General features: G+C 40.2%; 1 protein-coding gene and 1 pseudogene across 8 annotated transcripts in view; both read left to right on the top strand.

The window, feature by feature from the left end:
- Positions 1-18,605, top strand: part of AUTS2 (activator of transcription and developmental regulator AUTS2) — a 1,212,852-nt gene that overhangs the window by 402,612 nt on the left and 791,635 nt on the right. The gene's annotated exons all lie outside the window — the stretch shown is intronic.
- On the top strand, positions 6,593-9,007 carry LOC145532156 (large ribosomal subunit protein eL38 pseudogene; annotated as a pseudogene). Its single transcript, XR_014073046.1, has one exon. The product of XR_014073046.1 is annotated as a large ribosomal subunit protein eL38 pseudogene (transcript).

The raw sequence follows: 18,605 nt of genomic DNA on the forward strand, positions 1-18,605 counted from the left end.
GTAGGCTACAGTCCATGGGGTCGCAAAGAGTCGGACACGACTGAGCGACTTCACTTTCACTTTCACTTTGTATATAGACACCTACAAATAGGCATTGAAAGTCCCATTTTGTAAAGTCAGTGGCAAAGAGAATGAGTTTGACATTTGGGATTTGTTAGTGACCTACAGACTTGGGTGGACTTTGAGTGACTTGTAGGTCAGATACAATTTAATATTCTGCCATTTCTAGAGGTTTTTCTGTGAAACACTTTGGTGTATATTTCATGATCCTTGCCTTCTCAGCCATGAATTTCTTTTTGAATGCATCCAATTCTACCTCTTTTTTTCGAGTGACTTTGTTGCAAGTGCTGTGAACGCAGAGGAGTGACTTGGTTATTCTTTCTCTGTAGAAATGATGACACTGTGGAGCCAATTTACCTCCAAGTATAAATATGGCCACATTCACATTTTAAAAAAACACATCCTGTAATTCTGAGAGCTCTCTGAGGTGGGAGGAGGGGAACTTATGTCTAGCCTTCTAAATGGATGTTGCCCTTCAGTTAGAGCCCAGGACTTTTCCTTAGTTTTCACATATTTGAGCAAGTTCCTTAAAAGTGCTTGGTTCTGTGGATTTGAAATTATTAATTTGACTCTTACAATGGTTTAAATAACCATGCTTGTGCCTCTATATGTGTAATCGTTTTTTTAGTGAATATTTTTTGAACTCCTACCATGCGTCAGATGCAGTTTTAAATAGTGGGGTGATGATTTCCAAACCAAGTAAGAAAAAATCTGCTGTCATTGAGCTTAAATTCTAATGGATAATGCAAGCAAAAAAGTTAAGTACATAAATCTTAAAGTGTTTTGGAAGGTAAAAATTCAAGATAGAAAGCATATAAAGTGGAGAACCTCTCTATCATAGTTGGAGAATAGTGAATTTTTTAATAAGGCAGTCTGGTTGGACCTCACTGAGGGAACTTTAAGCCAAGATTTGCTGGGGGTAAGGGAGTAGTAAGCCACGCAGATACCTGAGTGAGGTCTCTTCAGACAGAAAACACCTCTACTGTCACCTCTTCTTAGGGTGTGAGGCCTGGCAAGGAGACCTGGGTTCCGAAAGGTACGTCTTACATGAAATTTTGTCATTGACAACTACATGGATGAACTTGCAGGGTGTTAACGCTAAGTGAGATATGTCAGAGAGAGAAGGACAAATACTGTTTGATAGCACCTATTTGTATTTATTATATACAAAATTGTACACAAGCAAATGCAAAATTCATGCCCAAATTGTTCCTACTATATCAGTTGCATTGCAACACATGTATTTTTTAAGAATTAGTTTAATAATCAGAACTCTCTGTACATAGAGATATGATCAGTCTAATATAATGACAGAAGTGCAAACAATCAAGAGTTGAGTATAATTTGCAAAGGAAAGAAATGGCAGGAGTTAGAAGAAGTAAACAATGGTGGGATCAAAATGATTTTTGTATCCTGTGTCACTCACTAGGCCCTCAGATTGTACTGTAATCATACTGTTCTCTATTCTGGTTTTTAAATGTAAAGAGCTAAGTCAAGTTATTACAGATAAAAATGTCAGTCATGTCCAGTTGTTAATAAATTTAGTCACAAAATTCAAAGAACATCATTGGAAGGTCTAATCCTAATGCACAGTAGAAAATACTTTCTGGCTCTCATCTCAGAGATGAGGCGTTTGCCTTCTTCACCCAAAGAATGGTGTGGGAATTGTTTGGAATGAAGAGGCAGGGGAGAGATGTAATTCAACATTGTGTTCTCCCATCATATTCTTATTCCAATGGAGAGGTGTATCTTTTCTATCTTTTGCTGAAATTATCGAACACAAATTGAAGCAAGGATAATAAAACCAGATAACTAGGAGAGTCCCATCTGCCCCTCACCAACCTTTCTCTCTTCAGTGTCGTTTCTACCCATATTAGCAGATGGCACCAGTTCTTGGCCAGTGTCTCTAGTTATCTGATTATAAGGGGTTGTTCTTTTGCCCGCCTCCTTTAATACAACAGCAGAAAAATTGGTCGTGACTCACTCTGTGCCCATTGGCCAAGGCTCTGATTCCTGAGAACTAGACAGAAGCTTGGAATTCAACCAAGCCTTCTGTAATGCATTACGATGATCTGCCTGACAGCAGAAAGCTGGGTTGATTTAAACTTGAGCTTTTATATACTGGAAGGTTTGTTCAGGGCTGGCTAGAAAAAGCTAATAGTAACAAATCTCAAAAACCTTAAAAAAGAAAACGCAGAAGCTTTCTTGAGTTTTGTTCTGAGAATACAGGTTACTTCTAATGGTGAGTGGTGTAGCGCTATATGATGCAAATTGCAGGACTCATTAGTTCCAATTCTGCATTTGACCTCTCTGTAAAGGAAAATGAGCTTCTAACTAAACATGGGAGAATGAGATTTGACAGATGACTTAGAAGATGAAAGGTGAAAGAATAGGTTGTAAGGGAATATCTGTCTACCTGCAGAGAGTGGAGTCCAGGCTCTTGAGGCCAATGGATTATAGACTCACCATCATCTTTGAGACAGTGTGTTTTGACTTTAATAAAAACAGTGTAAGTAAATTTTGTAACCTTTTCTTTGGGTCCTGGACAGTATTTCAGAACAAGTGATGGTTGACTAAGCACTGAGAAAAAAGTACAGTCCTTATAGAAAGCCAGATATACTCCTCAGTTCTTTCTTTAGCAAGACTGTGGGACCATAACTCAAGGGCATGTTGTAGACACAATTCATTTGGACTTCAGCAAGATTTTTGCCTTGTCTTTCTTGATTCTTTTGTGAATAATTAGAAAAATACAGGTTCAATGGCATGATTATCAAGATTTGTAATTTCATTATTATTTCACCAGTTAAGAGTATTTGTTTCACTCTGGATAGAACTGTCTAAGATTATTGCATAAATGTCTATCCTTGTCTCTATCTTATTTAAATTTTGTCTTTGCAATGAAGCTATAGTTACAAATGTTTCAAAAGTAGGAGGAATCATAAATATGCTGGGTGGGAAAAACAGGACATAGCTGGATTTTGACTGTCTGGGTAGTGACCAAATTAAGGTGTAAAGGTAAGAGTTAGATAAACTTACATTCAAAACCCAGCCATGAAAAAAGAAAATAGAGAGGGGAGACACAATTTTTAGCTGACACATTTAGTGAGTCAGCAGTGTGTCTTTGGCAATAAAACTACCGGTGTTTTTGAGTACCTTAATAGAAATGTAGAATGAAGTAGTGGATGTGTGACTGTTTTGTGTGTTTGGGGAGGAGGGGATAGATAGGAACATTTGAAGTAAGTGTTCCCCAGCGTCACAGATAGTATTAATGTTCACATTCTGCACATTTCGGTGTATTTGTAAATCACTGCTAATCTTTAAATTGAAAAGATCCAAATAGCTGTGAAAATTCATTGGATTTAAAAGCTGCTTTGGGAAGGGGAAAGTAAAACTGTACTTAAAGAGGGATTTTCAGATAGTGGTTTTAAAGACATTTAACTTGTCTAATGTCAACTTAAAAAATTTAAGTAGTTACAAGAACAAGTCCTTGTAGGGTATATGAAAAACTTGGTAGTCACATGAAAGTTTGAGGAAACTTAACAGAAAGCAACTTTCAAGGCGTAAGGTATGAAGTTTGCATATATTATCATGTGATGAGTTTAAAAATTTAGTCCCATATGTATGTTTTGCTTACTGTGTGTGTATGTGTGATATACCATAAGCCATCAGAGATTCAGAACTTATAAATGGCGTGCTTCCTGTTTAGTAAAAAATAATTAGTTAAGAAGGAACTGGAAGAAGTTTCAAGGTTAAAGGGATATGAAATTGATCAGAAGGCAGATAAGAAAGGGCTTCGGAGTTTCTCATGCTTTTTGGTAGAAATAGCAAAGATGAACTAGGATGAGAATCATGAGTCTGAGGTTTTGGCAGGCTTAGAAACACAGCCTTTTAAAATTGATTTTTGGAAACTGCTCTTTTATTACCCACTTACAACATCTTATTCAGATTTGTGGCACAGATTCCTTCTAGTTGTAAAATTCACCTGGTACTTAGAGATTATCATTCTAATTCATTACTTTTATCCTGGAAAACTGGGACTTGATGGTTTGGTTACCTTTTAACGTGTTTGGATTTAATTTAGTTCACTAAGATTTTTATATTGATAGCAGCCTTCCCCTGGGTCTGTAATACCCTAGAGGTAAAGAACATACTTGATCTCAGCATTTCTTTAGGGCCTAGCCCTTTGCCTCGCACATAGTAGGCATCTAATAAATATTTATGGATAAGTATTAAGATTGAAATCCTCATCATACACAGTAGAAAATCAAGTCTCTGGTTGTTTGTGTGGTCTAGCATTTCAGAGCAGAAAGGGGCCTTAGAAGGGAACACATATAACTCCTCTATTTCACAAATAGGAAGAGGAGAACTCCTGAAATTTAACAGGGGAGCTGCTGTCTGAATGTCGCAACTGGCATGTTGTGTCAGGATTTATTGCTTATTCTCTTGGGACTCAGGATGATTTGGAGAAGGTTGAATGTAGAAGGGAAAGTTGAGTCAGTATCTTCAGGTCTGTGCCCATCTTTTCCTACCCTAGCGCGCCTTCAGGATCCAGAATACATTCCTCTTTAGTAGTTCCATCTCCTATTGAACTGCTAAGCTGCTAAGTCACCTCAGTCGTGTCCGACTCTGTGCGACCCCATAGACGATAGCCCACCAGGCTCCCCCGTCCCTGAGATTCTCCAGGCAAGAGCACTGGAGTGGGTTGCCATTTCCTTCTCCAATGCATGAAAATGAAAAGTGAAAGTGAAGTCGCTCAGTCGTGTCAGACTCTTAGCGACCCCATGGACTGGAGCCTACCAGGCTCCTCCGTCCATGAGACTTTCCAGGCAAGAGTACTGGAGTGGGGTGCCATTGCCTTCTCACTGTCCTATTGAACAGGTGAGTTCAAACCCACAGTTTTGCTTTTATCTTTAAGTACTGTTTAACACTCAGGCATCACACCGTGCAGTGCAGACACCAGTTAAAGGAGCAGTTTTGTAACCAGCCTGTTTGCTGTATATGCCTTGGTGGTGGTGGTGGTGTGCAGTGCTGAGTCGTGTCTGACTCTTTGTGACCTTGTAGACTGCAGCACACCAGGCTTCCTGGTCCTTCACTATCTCCTGGAGTTTGCTCAGTCTTACTTCCATTGAGTTGGTGATGCTTTGGTGATGACATGTTAATGTGATCCTGGCCAGCTACTGGTTGTTTGACTGCATCTTTTCATTGAGTTATTTCATGTGATGCTGTTTCATATTTAGGTTTGGCATCTTGTTTTGTTCACTCAACTAACTAAAAAATTATAATCACACGTGAAAATTAAGTTTTGTTATATGGCTCTTAATTAAAGCATAGAGTTGAAATCAGTATCAAGCGGATTTTTTTTAATTGCAGAGAATTTCATTAAATGTGTAAGTTAGGGTGCTTTCAACTATGAGAGTTAGTAAACCTAACTCAAACTTGCTTAACCAGTAAGGAAACTTATGAGGTCACCTCACCAAAGTCCAGAAGTGGGAAGGGCCTCAGGTAAGTTAATTCAGTGACTTAGTTTGCATCTGTCCTCAGAGACCTCGTTTCTTTCTGTCGCATCTGTTTGCTTTCACAGTATCAGCGGCATCCCTAAGCTATCTGTGCATAGTTATTAGTGGCAGTCGGGGCCTCACGCTTTGCTCACAGCTAATTGCGGAAATGTGGGAATGTGGGCCAGGGAGATTGAGAGAGATTGAAGGAAAAATGACTTCTCTCCCAGACAGAATCAAAGACCTCCCCTCTGTCTCTGGACACATTTGGGGCATGAGCATAAAAACTGTCCCTTTGGGTTGGCGTGTCTGGATTGACTTAGGCCTGAGTTCCAGACCAGTTGCTGGCAGAGAAGATGAAAGGACTTTGATGGGCTTAACTAGGCCTGGAGCTGGAGTTGTGTCCTCAAGGGCAAAGCCCCCGCACAGTAGGGGAAGCGTGGAATGAAGGTTGGGGAGTCAACCTCAGTTGAGCTTTGAGTGGCTCTCAAACCAATGATCACAGTTGGCTAAATCTCTTATCCACAACAGTACTGGTTTCCTCTGTAAAAAGTGTTACCCCAGACTGTTAGGATGAGAAAGGTACAGCCAAATGCATCGGTTATAGATTGCTGTCCTCTGACCATTGCTTGTGTTTTAACTTTGGTAAGTCAAGAAGTAATACAGAGTGAATGATCGCAAGATACTCCCCTCAAGGGAACTTGTGAATTGGTAGAAAAGCAGAAAAGAAACAATTGCTAAATAAGGCTCTTTGTCAAATGTGCAGTTCAGGGATGCTGACTTGCAGGGATTCAAGTTGGGTTTTTGGAGAGAACACAGCCTCTCTGGTATCCCCCAGCATCACTGGAGTGGCTGCTTTTCTTTCTTGCCCTGGGGTAAGTGAAGCATTTGGATAGTAATTTAGTGCAACATGGTTTATAATTTATAAAAGGTCACTTCAATTTAAAAACTTTCATCACAGCTCTGAGGTACCTAAGACCCAGCCCTGATCCTTAAAAGGCGCTTTGGGGAGGGTGAGGAAAGCTCATCCGTTCTCCATGGTTCTCGCTGCTCATTGTTTGGCCATGTGCTCTCTGTGCCTCTTTGTCTCGCCTCTCAAAATTGAAGAAATAAAGGACTTTCTGCCCATAGCAAGGTGAGACAATGCCAGGTCTGTCAAGAAAAAGAAAAATAAGAATAACAGGAAATTTGAAGTTCAATTCAGCAGAGACCTTTACACCTTGGTCATCACAGACAAAGGGAAAGCAGAGAAGCTGAAGCAGTCCTAGTCCTCAGGTTGGGCAGTGAAGGAGCTGAAAGGAACCAGGCGTGCTGATTTGAACTATATTATGGTTTAACAAAAATTCTTTATAAAAAGGCGTGTGTGTGTGTGTGTGTGTGTGTGTGTGTGTGTGTGTGTATTTGAGGGAGAAGGAGAGTGCTGGGTACTAACAAGGGTGGTGGTGATATTGTTTAGTCGCTAAGTCATGTCCAACTCTTTGTGTCCCCATGGACTATAGCCCGCCAGACATCTCTTTCCATGGGATTTCCCAGGCAAGAATACTGGAGTGGGTTGCCGTTTCTCCAGGGGAACTTCCCAACCCAGGGATTGAAACTGCATATCCTGCATTGCAGTCGGATTCTTTACCACTGAACCATCTAGGTGTAGGTGTAGTTGACTATAATTGGAGGCAAGATGATGTAACTGTCTAGAGGGACTAGTCTATGTTGGGTGCATGACCAAAGTTATCATACAGCAGATTAGCACACTGTCTTAAAGGGCAAATAGAACTTCGACAGATCAAAATGAGGGTGTTTCTAAAACAGACAGTAGTTTGTATAAAGACTGTAGAGTCCGGAAATATGTAGTGTGAACATGCAGCAGCACTTTGGAAGATAAAGACGCTTACTCCTTGAAAGGAAAGTTATGACCAACCTAGATAGCATATTAAAAAGCAAAGATGTTACTTTGCCAACAAAGATCCGTCTAGTCAAGGCTATGGTTTTTCCAATAGTCATGTATGGATGCAAGAGTTGTACTGTAAAGAAAGCTGAGCACCGAAGAATTGACACTTTCGAACTGTGGTGTTAGAGAAGACTCTTGAGAGTCCCTTGGACTGCAAGGAGATCCAACCAGTCCATCCTAAAGGAGATCAGTCCTGGTTGTTCATTGGAAGGACTGATGTTGAAGCTGAAACTCCAATACTTTGGCCACCTCATGCGAAGAGCTGACTCATTTGAAAAGACCCCGATGCTGGGAAAGATTGAGGGCAGGAGGAGAAGGGGATGGCAGAGGATGAGATGGTTGGATGGCATCACTGACTCAATGGACATGAGTTTGGGTAATCTCCGGGAATTGGTGATGGACAGGGAAGCCTTTCGTGCTGCAGTCCATGGGGTCGCAAAGAGTCAGACACAACTGAGTGGCTGAACTGAACTGAACAGGACACAGGAAGATAAAGGATCCAGGTATGTCTGTTGGGGTCATAGCATGTCAAACCCAGAATAAAATATATACACTTTGTGGCAGGCAATAGTGAGCCATTAAAAAAATAAAAAAGCAATTTGGGACTTTGTTTAAACAGCACATGGAAAGAACAGTCTATATTTATTTTACTTTATTTCTTATAAACTGGACAGTGAATACTGTTTGAGTTCATGGGAAAGACTCACTCTCTCAGAGAGGGAACTTTGGCTAATGTACTGGAGATGGAATCCAATCTGAGTTGTAAAGATTGAGCTGACCTGATGGAGGAGAACAGAGGAGAGCGTGCAGCTATGTGCCACATAGAAGACCACGTAGGCTGATGGAGCCTGAAGTGATGCAATGCCCAGACATGATCTGTGACGTCCAATAAAGTGTTAAATTTTACCCAATATAATTGTAGTATATTTAATGAGCGTATTCCAGAGTGCTCAGAAAACTGGTTTTGTATCTTTAACACATGGGATAACGCTAAATGATAGTACTTTATTAACATTGTATGTCAGTCCTTTGAAAACCTGACATTGGGCTATGTGTATATCATTTAGAACATTTCTGACTTCGTAAACCCAGAGTTTAAAGTTAGAGAAATGCACGCATGTGGTAGTGCTTAGTTCTGTGGCTCAGGAAGCACTGCCCGCTGTTTCCAAGTAGTCATTAGATGCCTGGGCCTCCCCATCCCCTAAACTCTGATCATTGCAGAGATTTCATTCCTCAGCTCTTTAGAAGTTCTACTCCAAATCTAATGTTAGTTTAACTGCCAAATGACGGAATCCAGAGCACATGGTAAGTATTACTTGAAATCGACAACTGGAAAAAGTTTCACACAGGCTCACATGATGCTGTTTGTACGTTTTTTTTTCCTTCCACAGTGACACTTAAAATTCATCCCACATTGCCTGTAGGAGAGAGGAGGAGGGGGAGAAGCCCTGTTGTTTGATAGCTTTGTATGTTCCTCCGAAGAAAGAGAGTGCTTGAAAAAAAGAAAGGCAGGCCTTCAGATGTTGTCTGAACAAAGATATGGAAATGTGAGACGAGGGCAGCATCTGGAGGTTTTCAAACACTGGAACACAGGCTGCACGCTTCTTTTGCTGTTGGAGGAGTGAAAAGCTGTTTCCTGTCATTTCCCATCTTGTCACTTCCAGGACCAACATCTTGCTACTTCTTGTACCAGCTGCTGTTGTTGTTGTGTTTTTTTCCCTCTTCCCTCCACAGACAGATGGTACAAGAGCTTTGATAATTCTCCCCCCAGTTCTAAAGGAGGTTGCTTGTGTGGTACCTCTATAGAATGATCCTATGCCCCCGTCACTCACTTTACACCCCCGTCACTCACTTTATCCTGTTAGCAGAGTCTGAAGGAAGCAGAGGGGGTCCAGTGGAGACTTTTAACAGTGCGCCCTCTCATGTCTTGTGGAGATGCCTTACAGAAACCTCACCTCTGCCAGGGCAGCCCTTTTGTTTCTGAGATTTCACTCCAAAAAGGGAAGGGGTAAAGAGAATCAGCTTTGCTACCTTTGCCGCCATAAGAACCAGAGATTTCTGATCGTGCTTTCTGTGTACTCTGAACCTAGAATAGGAGTTCCAACATCCTTGTTTCCCTCCCAAGATTTTAGCTAAGTAGAGTCGGGTACAGGTGATGTACAGATGACCCTCGGACAACACAGTTTGGAATTGTGCAGGTACAGTTGTGCACATTGTGCAGGTACAATCTGATACGCAGATATTTTCTAATAAGTAGGTACCACAGAACTGCATGATCCGTGGTTGGTTAAACCCATGGATGCAGAACCACTGATAAGGATGGCAGACTGTAAAGTTATACCATTTGTGCTTAGAGATGGGGAAGGTGAGGAATGTGTCGATGCCTCTTAATTCCTACATTGTTCAAGGGTCTACTCTACTATCTTTTCAGAGGGCTAGATCTTTATCTTTAATTGCTCTCTTCACACCTGTTACTTTAAATATTTTTCTTGGGTTCCTCAGTGAGGATCAGAACTTAGAAATGCAGGATGCCTAAATAAATACATTGAGGAGATAATCATTGGAAACAACTTTGGTTTTGTTTAATTTTATTGTATTTATCATTACAAAGTAAAAATAACAACTGCAAGTTGTTCTTCTCCCTTCTTTTCCTCAGAATGATAGCTGTTTTTCTAAGAAGTAACATACTCTTTGTAAAAAACTTACAAATCTGTTATAGAAGAAGTAAAATTGTCTGTAATTCTGGATTGATCACTCTTACCTTTGGTATATTTCCATGTAGATTTTCCTTCAGGGTCAATGTGTGTATGTATTCCTCTTGCACACCAAAACAAAATGCTTTGGTCATTTGTTAGGATGGTTTTGGTGATAGTGATATTGGTGAAGTAATGATGATAGCCAATTTCATCCAAGATTTATTATGTAGCAGTCACTGTAGTAAATGTTTTACATGCATTGCACATTTCAATTCTCATATCAATCTAGAAATGAAATTGAAAGTAAAAGTCTCTCAGTCGTGTCCCACTCTGTGAGTCCATGGACTGTAGCCCTCCAGGCTCCTCTGTCCATGGAATTCTCCAGGCCAGAATACTGGCGTGGGTAGCCATTCCCTTCTCTAGGGGATCTTCCCAAACCTGGGTCTTCTACATTTCAGGCAGATTCTTTACCACTAGTGCCACTTGGGAAGCCCATTAATCCAAAAAGCAAGAATGAATTTATCTATATTTTAGACATGAGTAAAGTGGAGGCAGAGAAACACTGTGTAGTTTGCCCAAGGTCACAAAGTGCATGTAAGGTGAAGTTAGGACTTGAATCTGGACCGTTTGTCTCTGAAACTCACGCTGTTTACTACTTATCCATCTTTAAAAAGTCTGAGTATGTTTGAGACCCTTGATACATACTGCCTAAGGTTTTTTGGCGGGGGAGTGGGGAGCGGGGTGCTGTGCCGGGTCTTGTTGCTGCGCAGGATTTCCTCTAGTTGCAGCGAGCGAGGGCTACTCTAGGTGTGGTGTGCAGGCTTCTTGTTGTGGCGGCTTCTCTTGTTGTGGAGCACGGACTCTAGAGCTCGTGGACTCAATAGTTGTGGCTCCTGGGCTCTAGAGCACAGGCTCAACAGTAGTTGTGGCTCAAGGGCTTACTTAGTAGCTTCGAGGCATGGTGGATCTTTCCAGATTGGGGATTGAACTTGTGTCTCCTGCATTGGCAGGCAGATTCCTCACCACTGAGCCACCAAGGAAGCCCTCTAAGATTTTTTTTTTTTTCCTAATCAGTTCATATTTTCCACATTCATAAGATTGCTTATTGTGGTCTTGCTACCCTCAGATATCACCAGATGTGCTTTACCTTTATCAATGTTTGAAGTGAATGATCATTCATTTTTTTCCATATCCCTTCTTTTCTTACTGGAAAGATAGGACATTTTTCATGTGTTATTGATCGTTTGTATTTCATCTGTAAATTGTTCTGTCCTACTGCTTTTATTGACTAGTTAAATTTTTTGTAAAACTTACCATACATCAAATATGTTAACCCTTCATCTCATTTGTTTAAAATATATTTCCTTCTGCTACTTGCTTTCTTATTTTTGAGCAAACTACTTATATGACTGTTTTAAGTATGTACATGTCCACGTATTTTTTTCCTGTATACCCCTCCCCCATATCATCAATTTTAGCTCCTATTTCCCTTTATTTTATGGTTTTATTACTTGTAGCCAACTCTTAGTTCATATCTGAAATTTATTTTAGTGTATGACTTGAGGTGAGACCCTGGTTTTATTATTTTATTGATAGGTAATCCTTTTTTGTTTGTTTTTCAAATCCATTTAAAAATTACCTTGTATTACATATTTCACTCTTCTGTGGTGTATTTTATTATATATTTGTTTCTTTTACCTGTTACCATTTGTTTAAGGCTATTTTTTTCTTACTGGTTTAGTATAAAGGATACAACTCAGGAACAGCCAAGTGGGAAGATGCATGGAACAAGTACAGGGGGAGGAGTGCAGAGCTTCCATACCCTCTCCAGGTAGGCCACTCTACCAGCACCTCAGTGTGTTCACCGACCCCGAACTTCCTGAACCCTGTCGTTTGAGGGTATTTTATGGAAGTTTTAGTACATGCATGTGATTGGTTAAATCACTGACAGTTGGTGGTTGAAAATCTCCAGCTATTTTCCTCTCCCCTAAATTGGAGGTGGGGATGGGTATGGCTGAAAGTTCCAACCCTGTACTCATGCCTTGTCTTTCTGACAACCAGCTCCCATCCTCCTGTGGCTGTTTGGGCATCTGCAGAAGTTGTCTCAGAACCAAACCCAAGTGACACTCATCACTCAGGAATTCCAAGGCATTTAAAAACTTTATGTCAGGAAACTAGGACAGAAACCAGATATGTGTTTTATTACAGTATTGTAGAAAGTTTGGAATTTGTGGCAAATGAATAATTTGCTTGCAGCACTGATATTAGACATAACATTGGTTGACACAGAAGAGGGCTATATTCTTCTCCAAATTGCAGCAAGTAGCCTAGTAGTAACCTTAATAGTAACCTAGGTGATCCCAAAACTTTGATTTTATTTAAAGAAGGAACTGCCTCTTGCCTTTCCCTCTGTGGTTTTATGCACGTATTAGTACAGGCAGCAACCAATAATAAGGATCTTCTATAATCAAAATGATGCCCCCTTATTTTTGAGTCTTCTTTTACAATACTGAAAGTGTTTTGAGATGTACTTTTTTATTCAATCTTCATAACTTGGTCCAAGGTGATACCTCGACTTTACATATGAAGAAAATGAGACTTGTACTAAAGTCTTTGCCCTCTGCCACAGGATTTGTAAATGGTGGAACTGGCCTCTAGCTTAGCTCTCATGAAGTATTTTGACTGGGTTAGTTCTAAGCCCTTCTGTTTTTTTGAGAGATTTGCATATCTACCTTGCTCAGCTTTAAAATATTAAAAAATTGTATTTTAGGTGCCTACCTAAAATGACCTATCAAAATATTTTTTTTTTTCAACTGTAAAGTACTATTCAAATGTATGGCTTTGTCTTTATTATTCCCTGGGGACTAACAGATACCTGTCTTCCCTGTTCAGTGGTATATGATGGTAAGTAACAAAGATGTATTATTTGAAAGCTTTATTTTTTGAAGTATATTTCATCTGTCATGAAGGATATTTTTAACTAAAAGAAGAAGCAATCTCATTTGTCTTAGGTCAGTTGAAAGTAAATGATACTTGAGACAGAGTTGTCAAATTTGTCTTCTGCCCTCAGACTGCTAATCATAGTTTTTTTCTCATAATCTTATGGAATAGGATAAAAAGTTTGCATCTCAGTTTATAGTTAGTATTTTGGAAGTTTCATACGCAGTTGTATTCAAAGTAGTACCATATATTTTGACAGTCATTAAGGCTGTCTGCAAATATTTCAGCTCTTCTGTCTCTGTCTTCCTCTCTGGTCACATGGCCTTCTCTGGCCACTTTAACTTTGGGAAGCCATATGACTTGTTTTGCTAATGAAATGTGGGCATCACTTCTGGGTGTTTACTCTGCTGGGTGTGTATTCTCTTTTCCCTGTCTGTGTATGTTCAGTCACTCAGACATGCCCAGCTCCTTGCAACCCTTTGGACTGTAGCCCACAAGGCTTCTCTGCCCATGGTATTTTTCAGGCAAGAATACTGGAGTGGGTTGTCATTTTTTCCTCCAGGGGATCTTCCTGACCCAGGGATTGAACTTTCATCTCCTGTATCTCCTCCATTGCAGGCAGATTCTTTATTCTGAGCCATTGTGAAGCCCCTTTCTTCTCTGTAAAGGTTAGTTAACATTCATGATGTCAGTCACACCATCATCTTGGATTCCTGAATGACTGTGAATAGGAGAACCTCTGCTGACTTGTAGTAGATAGGTAATGTGAATGAGAAATAAACCTTTGTTATTTTCAGACACTGAGATTTTGCATTATCTAACCTGTCCTGAGGTGGGATCAGAGTATGTTTATTATGCATCACTGAAATCTTTTTCTGATTCTATCTAAAGATCTTAAATTATACCCAAACTGGATACCCTCCCAAATCTCCAAACATGATGTATCCATTCAGTGGTGCTCAGGAAACGAAATTTGGGAATCGGGAGGAAAAGTTTATAAGGAAGAGCTCAGTTCTAGGGATCAAAGCCATTGTTGGACAGCCACGGAGGAGATTTGCTTTAGTTACTTGAGTAATTTTTCACACATACTTAATTTTGCTTTTATATATTCAGGTCTGCCAGATTACTAAGTAAATCTTACTGGAGGTATTTCTTTAAAATATTAATAGGAGCAAAGGCTATTTAGAGGTTGTCCTGAAATTAGGAAAAGGCAAGATTTCTTCCAAGGGCCCTATTTTCAACCATGACTAAAGTAAAGCTTGGCGGGGGAGTGAAGGGGGCACTGAGGATGGAAAAGGTCACTCAGCCATTTTGGCTGATGAAATAATGCGTAGTTCTGGAATGGACATCCACCTCCGATGTGCTTGCGGAAGTGAATCTGGACAGAGTAAGCTGGTGCAACCATGTCTCTTCTCCTCCTCCTTGTACTTTCCTCCTTCCATGTTCTGCTCATTTCTACCCTCATTTCCTTGCTTACCTCTCTCCTCTACTTTAGCTCATCAAGCTCTTTGTTACAAAACATGATTTGTAAGTTACTGATTTGGAACTTGAAAACCATTTTCCTGTGAAATAGATAATAGAAAATAGATGGTAGAAATATTATGTTCCAAATGAGAAAACTTGACTTAACCAATTGCACCATGATCCATTAACAGAAAAATGAATGAAAAAGATGTGGTACATACATCAACGGAATATTATGAAGCCATCAAAAGGAGTGAAATCATGCCATTTGTAGAGATGTGGGTCGACCTAGAGACTGTCATACAGAGTAAAATAAGTCAGAAGGAGAAAAACAAATGTTGTATAATATTGCTTATATGTGGAATCTAGAAAAATAACACAGATGAACTTACTTGTAAAGCAACTTACTTGTGAAGTAAAAATGGAGACACAGACATAGAGAACAAATGTATGGATTCCAAGGGGCAAAGAGGCAGGTGGAATGAATTGAGAGATTGGGATTGATATATATACACTACAGATACTATGTATAAACTAGGTAACTAATGGGAACAGACTGGACAGCACAGGGAGCTCTACTCAGTGCACTGTGGGGACCTAAATGGGAAGGAAATCCAAAAAAGAGGGGATGTGTATATATATATATATATATATATATACATGTAGCTGATTCACTTTACAGCAGAAACTAACACAACTTTGTAAATCAGCTATCTACAATAAAAATTAATTTAAAAATATGAGGATGTGTAGATGTGAGGTAGGTGGCCATGAGTCTTTGGTACTGGTGACCTGAACAAGCAGGATTTCTCTACCATCTTTCCATACTTCAGAGTACTTTTTTGTATATTCTTGCTTCTGTCATCCTTCACTTGGCCATCTATGGATTTTGAGTTCCATGGTGGCCATGCAGCCTCTCAACCCTGGCTAAAGGATGGAGTCACTTCCATGCCTGCCTGTGCCCTGGATACAGTAGGAAGTCCCCCCTCTTGCTTCCTCAGTCTGGTGCTGTCACTGTATGTCTCATGGGGAAGGGCTGTGAAGCGGAAGAGTCACTGAGTCTTCCTCTGTGAGGCAGCAGGGGCCCAGGCTTGCTTTCTGAGGACTGCCATTCAGGGAAGGGAGCCCCTCATAGGCTACCTTCTCCTTTTGGCTTCATCTTCATTTCTTTATTGCTCCCTTGCTTTCTGCTGGGTTCTGACACCGGTTGAGGTGAGTTTTCCTGTGAGGGAAAAAAGCAGATAGAATTAACAATTGGACACCATTTAACAACCTTCTCGAATGGTTAGGGCAAGGAGGTATACAAGTTTGAAGGGCCAGAAAAGCAGAACTGGCTGGAGGGAGTGTAGTCTCCACACTGCACCTTCTTGCCCCTGGGCCCTGGCATTTGGGGCAATTCTCTTCTGCCTCCGTGGTTCATATTTTTAACTCTCTGCAAAGAGACCTTCTTTATGAACATGTCAGTTTATTGTTTAACTCACAAATGATTTTTAACATCCATTTTCCAGAGCAAGTCATGAAAAAAATACAGGACTTTATGTTGTTGAGAGGTCAGAAATTAAGAGTTTTCCATACTTGGTTTTGTCTTCACTTCCTTTGTTGTCTCACTTGCTTTCACTTTGTCCTCAACCTTCCCCCTTCTCCTTTTCCACTTCTCCCTTGATCATTCCCTTAGCTTGTTACCCACACTCCTTTCCTTTGTGCATCAATCCCTATGTTAAGGAGGGAGGGACAGTGTCCAGGGACACAATGAAGATAGTCATGTCATCATCCTTTAGACGTAATTGTACATTAATGGTGTTAGAAGACTTGACTTTACCTTTGCCGTTAGGAAGATCAGATTAAGCTTAATATTTGAAAGCACACCCTGCTGACACAGAGACAGAATTTTTTGCCCGTGGACTTCAATTGAAAGAAAACTCTGTGATATGATCACTATGTGATGACGGTTTTTCAGATCAGATAAGTAATTGTATTTAGAATTTAAGGTATTTCTGCTATGGGGATAAAAAAATCAAACAAGTGGTAGTTTAGCAAAAAGATTTTCTAGAGCTTGGGTTATAGAGAATTAAGTACTGGTGAATAGGATTGTGTGTATATGTGTGTGTTTTGTGGGCATGGAGAAATTAGGAGAAAGAATATTTTATACAGGAAATTTCCATATGGTTGCTTTTTATAGACGCTAGCACATTTCAGAGAAAACACCCTTTACTGGAAGAATTTAGTTCTCTTTAAAGTTTGGTGCAGCAAGGGGTAGAAATGTGGAGATGCAGCTGGAAACTGAAAGATTATTGTACCACAGGCTTGCAACTGTACCTACCTGTGATGCAGTGAACAATGATTTGATTAATCTTTCTGTGACTTGACTTATTAATCTTTCTGTTACTGAAAACTCGCTTCCTTTCCTAAAGCTGGTGGCAACAATTTACTGACTGTCTAAACCTCGAGGACTAACTTGGGTTGGAAAAATAAATCTGGTCTCCTGAAATTCATATCCTGTTAAACTTTTCCACATTTGACTGACTTAATGAAATTCAGTGTTGACCCATGGAAGGCAGAATGGGAGATGGGCATAGGATGAACTGTGGAGGGAGCTTTCAGTTTCTCTTCTTGCTCTTGTCTTTTAAGTCCTGTCTGACTCTGTGACCTCATGGACTGTAGCACACCAGAATTGCCTGTCCTTCACCATCTCCTGGAGTTTGCTCAAACTCATGTCCATTGAGTCAGTGATACCATCCAACCCTCTCATCCTCTGTCACCCCCTTGTCCTCCTGCCCTCAGTCTTTCTTAGCATCAGGGTCTTTTCTAGTGAGTCAGCTCTTCGCATTCAGGTTGCCAAAGTATGGGAGCTTCCAATGAATATTCAGGGTTGATTTCCTTTAGGATTGACTGGTTTGATCTCCTTGCTATTCAAGGGACACTCAAGAGTCTTCTCCAGCACCACAGTTTGAAAACATCAATTCTTTAGCACTCAGCCTTCTTTATAGTTCAGCTCTCACATTCGTACAGACTACTGAAAAAACCATAGCTTTCACACTATGGACCTTTGTTGGCAAAGTGATGTCTCTGCTTTTTATATGTTGTCTAGGTTTGTCGTAGCTTTTCTTCCAGGGAGCGAGTATCTTTTAATTGTATGACTGCAGTCACCGTCTGCAGTAATTTTGGAGCTCAAGAAAATGAAGTCTGTCACTGTTTCCATGTTTCCGCATCTATTTGCCATGAAGTAATAACTATATTAGCCAAGGACCCCCTATTGTCTTCCTCAACTCTTGCCATTTTGGAGTTCCATCTCTACAGTTACTTATTCAGCAGATTTTTTTCAACTAACTACTTTTGGTTTCTTTTTCTTTTTTGCTTAAACAAATTTTTATTTAAAAAGAATATTATGTCTCTGTAATAGACAGATGGCAAGTATCACATGCTGTAAGACAATAACTGTAGAAATGACAGTAATACAATCAAATTATTATGAGATTCTAGTTAGATATTATTCCCCATGGAAGACTTGACCGTGAACTGAAGCCCACTCTCTGCTCTCAGGTTAAACAGGAGCTTAGAGAGACAAACATCTTAAATTCAGTGAAGCACCAAGTAAGGCGTTGCTGTTAACTAATTAGGAGGATCAGAAAGGAAAGGCCTATATCCAAGCAAAATCGTTCCTCTTAACTCTTGTGCTTTTGTTTTCCGGGGATGGTTTTGATGGTGGAAAAGAGAGAATTTAGACAGAAAACCTGCCTCCTCAGAAATGATCGAGGTCTTCTCATGTGTCTCTGCTCCGGTATTTCGTCCAATTCTCCAAGCGTATGTGTTCAGCGAATCAAGATTTCAGTATTGGGCTCAGTTTCACTCGCTCTCCTTCTAAGTACTGTATTATTTATTATTCCCGCATGCTTCTGATTTTCCAGTAGTTCTCTCATGCGCTCACTGGCACACAAGGCCTTTTGCTTCTTTTGCGCCCGTGTACACAGACACGCCTGCCTCTTCAGATGACAGGTGATTGTAGGA

This window comes from Giraffa tippelskirchi, chromosome 13, assembly GCF_054371585.1.
Source record: "Giraffa tippelskirchi isolate mGirTip1 chromosome 13, T2T-mGirTip1v1.2.pri, whole genome shotgun sequence".
NCBI lineage: Eukaryota > Metazoa > Chordata > Mammalia > Artiodactyla > Giraffidae > Giraffa > Giraffa tippelskirchi.